Here is a 6,370-nt window from a genome sequence, read left to right on the forward strand (position 1 = left end):
GGTCGGCATAGCGGATAGACACCCCAAATGTTACGGAGAGTGTTAAAAACGGGGAACATAGGACCCGGGGAACATAGGACCCGGGGAACATAGGGATGACCCCGCTATGTTAACCCATTGATACCTGATGCAGCATTTGCGTGTATATCCCTCATTTGTGTGTGTATCCCTTTAAGACCGCGAACCGCGCTGCATCAGGTATCAATGGGTTAAACCAGAGCCGTATAATAGAAGAGTTCCGACATCTCCATTCACTCCAATGGACCAGTTTTTTACTCTCAAGAGTTCCAGGAAGTAAGGTCCTGGATTAAGCAGCACTGTCGAGTTGCAGCAAAATAAACAGTTTGTGTTGTACTCTGAAAGGGTTTTTTCTCCCTTGAATCAAATTGTACATTATCAGCTTTATTTTAGCACGCAAAAGTAGCGCGAGACCCATTCCTGGCTGTTCATTGGCTAATGAGTCTCGCATTTTGGTCCTCCGCTGACACCACTCTCTCTAGAGGACACTAGGTTAAACTAGGCCAGATTTGCCCGACGTGCCCGATTATGCAGTCAGCCACCTTGGCGGCAACATTATCAGGAGCAACAATCAGTACTTCTGTTTTTTCAGCATTTAGCTGAAGAAAGTTGCTGGCTAGCCAATCCTTGATTGCACATAAACAGTCATATAAAACATTAAAATGATCCGTCCTGTCAGGGTTAAAAGAAAAATACAGCTGAATATCATCGGCATAAAAATTATAAGAAATACCCTTAAAACGGCTAATAATGAGTCCTAACGGGAGCATATATAGGGCGAAAAGAAAAGGACCCATTATCGAGCCCTGGGGCACCCCACAGCATAAGGGGACAGACTTAAGCTTGTGGCATACTCTTCGCGCCCAGCCAAGCGCATAGGGTGCACGGCGATTATGACGTCATCGCACGGGGCGTGTCGGGGGGCGAGGCCTGAGTGCAGCGCGGCGCGTCCATGGAGATTTTTCTATCAGTGCGTCGGGTTTTGCTGCCTGTGCCTGTGAGATCTCCGTGGTAGGCTATCAGCGGATATCTGCTGTGATTTACTCCTCACCGTCTAAAGTTGCCTTTGAAGCATGGCGTTTGATTATAACGAACTAGTTGTGTGGCTTAGCCTTCCCAAATGTTGAGGGTCGTTTTTTATAATTTAATACATAGAATTGGGAACGTTACATTCAATTTCATTCAGACTGCCTGGAGCCTGGAGCTGCGCACTGAGTATGTTCTGTTTTGGCCCGCGCAGAGTGCGCGCGCCCTCCTCGGAGCCCCGCCTCCAGCGCATGCGCAAAGAGTATGCCAGAAGCTTTAGACCTATGAGGGCCCACAGCTACAGAGAAACTCCTATCCGAAAGATAAGAGGAAAACCAATTCAGGGCGCACCCCGAGACGCCCAGCCACTCTCTGAGCCGGTCGATCATGATCAAGCAGCACCAGAACAGAACATTTACCGGCATCAGAGGCCATCAAAAAATCGTTCGAGACTCTAAGGAGAGCTGTCTCTGTAGAGTGTTTCTGACAGAAACCGGACTGAAAATTATCTAAAATATTATGGTTGTTTAAAATATCAGTGAGCTGCTTGGCAATGACCTTTTCTAAAATCTTTGAAATAAAAGGGAGCTTTGAAATGGGCCGGTAGTTGCTGGGAAGCAAAGGGTCCAGGTTGGCCTTTTTAAGGAGAGGCTGGACAACCACCTGTTTAAAATAGGAGGGAACACAGCCAGACTCCAGTGAGCAGTTAATGATTTTGAGCACACAGGGGCGGGGCCTATAGAGCTCATTACATCCTTTAGCACACAGGGGCGGGGCCTATATAGCTCATTACATCCTTTAGCACACAGGGGCCTATAGAGCTCATTACATCCTTTAGCACACAGGGGCCTATAGAGCTCATTACATCCTTTAGCACACAGGGGCCTATAGAGCTCATTACATCCTTTAGCACACAGGGGCCTATAGAGCTCATTACATCCTTTAGCACACAGGGGCCTATAGAGCTCATTACATCCTTTAACACACAGGGGCCTATAGAGCTCATTACATCCTTTAGCACACAGGGGCCTATAGAGCTCATTACATCCTTTAGCACACAGGGGCCTATAGAGCTCATTACATCCTTTAGCACACAGGGGCCTATAGAGCTCATTACATCCTTTAGCACACAGGGGCCTATAGAGCTCATTACATCCTTTAGCACACAGGGGCCTATAGAGCTCATTACATCCTTTAGCACACAGGGGCCTATAGAGCTCATTACATCCTTTAACACACAGGGGCCTATAGAGCTCATTACATCCTTTAACACACAGGGGCCTATAGAGCTCATTACATCCTTTAGCACACAGGGGCGGGGCCTATAGAGCTCATTACATCCTTTAGCACACAGGGGCGGGGCCTATAGAGCTCATTACATCCTTTAGCACACAGGGGCCTATAGAGCTCATTACATCCTTTAGCACACAGGGGCCTATAGAGCTCATTACATCCTTTAGCACACAGGGGCCTATAGAGCTCATTACATCCTTTAGCACACAGGGGCCTATAGAGCTCATTACATCCTTTAGCACACAGGGGCCTATATAGCTCATTACATCCTTTAGCACACAGGGGCCTATAGAGCTCATTACATCCTTTAGCACACAGGGGCCTATAGAGCTCATTACATCCTTTAGCACACAGGGGCCTATAGAGCTCATTACATCCTTTAGCACACAGGGGCCTATAGAGCTCATTACATCCTTTAGCACACAGGGGCCTATAGAGCTCATTACATCCTTTAGCACACAGGGACCTATAGAGCTCATTACATCCTTTAGCACACAGGGGCCTATAGAGCTCATTACATCCTTTAGCACACAGGGGCCTATAGAGCTCATTACATCCTTTAGCACACAGGGGCCTATAGAGCTCATTACATCCTTTAGCACACAGGGGCCTATAGAGCTCATTACATCCTTTAACACACAGGGGCCTATAGAGCTCATTACATCCTTTAGCACACAGGGGCCTATAGAGCTCATTACATCCTTTAACACACAGGGGCCTATAGAGCTCATTACATCCTTTAACACACAGGGGCCTATAGAGCTCATTACATCCTTTAGCACACAGGGGCCTATAGAGCTCATTACATCCTTTAGCACACAGGGGCCTATAGAGCTCATTACATCCTTTAACACACAGGGGCCTATAGAGCTCATTACATCCTTTAACACACAGGGGCCTATAGAGCTCATTACATCCTTTAACACACAGGGGCCTATAGAGCTCATTACATCCTTTAACACACAGGGGCCTATAGAGCTCATTACATCCTTTAGCACACAGGGGCCTATAGAGCTCATTACATCCTTTAGCAATGTAGTTGGTAAAATGTCTAAAGGGCTGGAGGAAGTTTTCATACTGCCGACTAGCTCCGTTAAATCTTCCAAGGAGATGGGAGAAAAACAAGAGATAATGGACTGCTGAGCCGGACAAGCGGGTAGGGGAGATCAGGAGGGAGCAATGCTCGACCTCACCTTGGTAGATAATATAAACTCCTAAAAAAAAAGTTTGCAAACTTGTTTGGATGATCATATCTCTGTTGTTACTGTATCCTCAGTATTGTATCTTTATCTCATAGGAAAGCCTGTTCATTTCCCTTTACAACACTGTATCATTTGTAAGTATCCTGCCTTTGTGGGAGAAGCAGCACAGCTGATTATGCAAGTAGCGCTGACGTCAAAAGTGTCAAATGTCAATGTCAAACAGTTCCAAGACATATTGGCAATTTTACGCTGGTCACTGCAGCAATTGTGGAAACTACGGTATTATTATTATTATTATTATTATTATTGTTATTATTACAGGTCAAATGCCAAACAATAACATTACAGCACATCCTCTTTACTATAAGGTTTGAAGTGAACTTAGCTGTGGCTTCTACTCAAGGCATAAGTGACCGTGACCACGTCTCTCCATCCTTTTGCAGCATGACTGCTCCTGGACCACAGGATGATAGGATGAGGTGTGTGCAGATCTTTCCAGCTGCTTGTCAAGCTGGAGGACAGGTTCAAGAGGAGAGCCCATGCTTAGCTTGAGGCAGCAGAACATGAACCCAGCACCACTGATTCTAGGGCTACTGCCCGCCCCGTGACATCATCGACAGGTCAAATGCCAAACAATAACATACCACATACAGGACCCCCTAAAACACGCACCAACAGACTGAGGAACAGCTTCTTCCCTCAGACTCCTCAACAATAAATAATACACACACACTGCCTTGCACAAAGTGTGGAGTGCGATATGACTGAATGTCATTTTTGACTGAGTGCAATCTTTTGATATAACCATATCCCTTAAAACTGTACTACCACTTGCACCTTCATTGCTATCAGCACTGCACTGCCATTTGCAATTATTCCCTTTTCAGTGTTTTTCCCCCTTCTGACTATTGCTATAAATATTGTTTATTTTATGCCTTGTTTCATATTTATATATTTGTTGCTTTTTGCACCTTGTCTTATATTTGATGTCCTATGGCGCCTCCCAGCCTAAGAATTCCACACGAGTGTACTTGTACAACCAATCTTGAATCTTGAATTTAAAAAAAAGAGGTCAGGTTTATGGGTTCTTCTGAGCCTCTATGTGGAGAGACAAGGCGGGACGGGAATTCCAGAATTGGAGTTCTGAGGGGCGTCCGGCGTTGGGTCTTGAACAATCTGGGAACCCAGAGTCTATTTCGGCATGTAAATAGACTCTGCGGGACAGCCGTACCTTTTCTTGAGGCTTCCTGTACAGCGTGAATCTTCCGCCCGCGACTTCCGCGTCCGTGCAGTGCCGCTCTGTTGTTATACCGGCGAATATAAGAGTTCCGGTCCTGAACGCTAGTGAATATATAAGGATTTTGACGTATTTCATTCAAAATGAAAGCGACGCAATGTATGTTTTTAAAAGGCACCGCTGCGATGAAATGGAAGTCCCGGGCGGAAGATCCGCGCTGTACAGGAAGCTTAAAAAAAAAGGTACGGCTGTCCCAGAGTCTATTTACGTGTCGAAATAGACTCTGGGTTCCCAGATTGGGTCTTGAATTGACACTAAACAACTACAACTTAATGCATGAGAAAACAACATAAGAAACAGCGTATGATGTGTCAAATATGATGTCATATATGATGTGTCAAATGCTGTGTTTCTCAGCGAGAGGCTTGAGAGGAGTTGACCACCTGGTGCTGAGACTGAGAAGCTCAGTCCGTTCCAGGAAAGAAAACATGGAATTTCTGGAGACCACAGGGTCAAACTAAACAGCCATTTATAAAACTTAAGTGGGAGTAGACATGTGTGTTTGTGTGTGTGTGTGTGTGTGTGTGTGTGTGTGTGCGTGTGTGTGTGCGTGGGTGTGTGTGTGTGTGTGTGTGCGTGTGTGTAAGTGCACACAGAGAAGCAGAGCAGTTAACTGTCTGTAAACATGTCTGAATTGAGTTTGGTGTGTGTGTGTGTGTGTGTGTGTGTGTGTGCGTGCGTGTGTGTGTGTGTGTGTGTGTACCTAACAGCCCTCCTCTTCCTCTCAGCATTCTTTTAAATATTTATATCAGCCAACCAGAGGGTCATTCTTGGGTCACCTGGCATCGCAAGCCAATCACAGAGTCAGAGCCCTGCCAAGAGCAGTTACACAACATGTGGGAGTGCAGTGAGAGAAGATTGGAGATACAGATAGATACAGTCTCCTGTCCTGTTTTGTCAGTCTTGTGAGTGTGAAAGAGTTCGGGGCAGCCATGTTACATATTGTAATATATTACTTTTAGCAGTAACTCAGTAATATAACTTATGACTTATAGGATTTCAGTAATATTATACCAGTTACTTTGTCAAGTAACTCAAGTTACAAAATGAGTTACATTTTATTCAATCAAAGCACATTTAAATAAAGATACAATCATTTCCTAATCAAACTGTGTGTTTTTATGCAAATAACCACTATAGATGACAATAACAAAGGAAAAGAATAACATTTAGAATTTTGTATTGTTTACACTGACTTCAAGGCGGTTGACATTATTTTTCAGGATGGTTCCGGGGCGGCGATGTCATTCTGCTGCTGCTGTGTTTTTGGTCAAAGTAATGCAAAGGTAGTGTAATAAGTAATGAGTTACTCTACACAGAAAGTAATATTGTAAAGTAACATATTACTTTTAAATGAAAGTAACTAGTAATATGTAGTACATTTGCCCAACACTGGCGATAATACGCTGGAGCATTGTTACAGCCGTTTTCGTCATGGCTACAAAGCCCCTCCCCCGGCCGCCATTCGACAAATCAAATCACTCCTCCACCCTCCTCCTCCCCGCCTAGACCTTATTCGATTGACGTCACTCAC

The sequence above is a fragment of the Poromitra crassiceps genome (genome assembly GCF_964638095.1).
Source record: "Poromitra crassiceps genome assembly, chromosome: 13".
Classification (NCBI taxonomy): Eukaryota; Metazoa; Chordata; class Actinopteri; order Beryciformes; family Melamphaidae; genus Poromitra; species Poromitra crassiceps.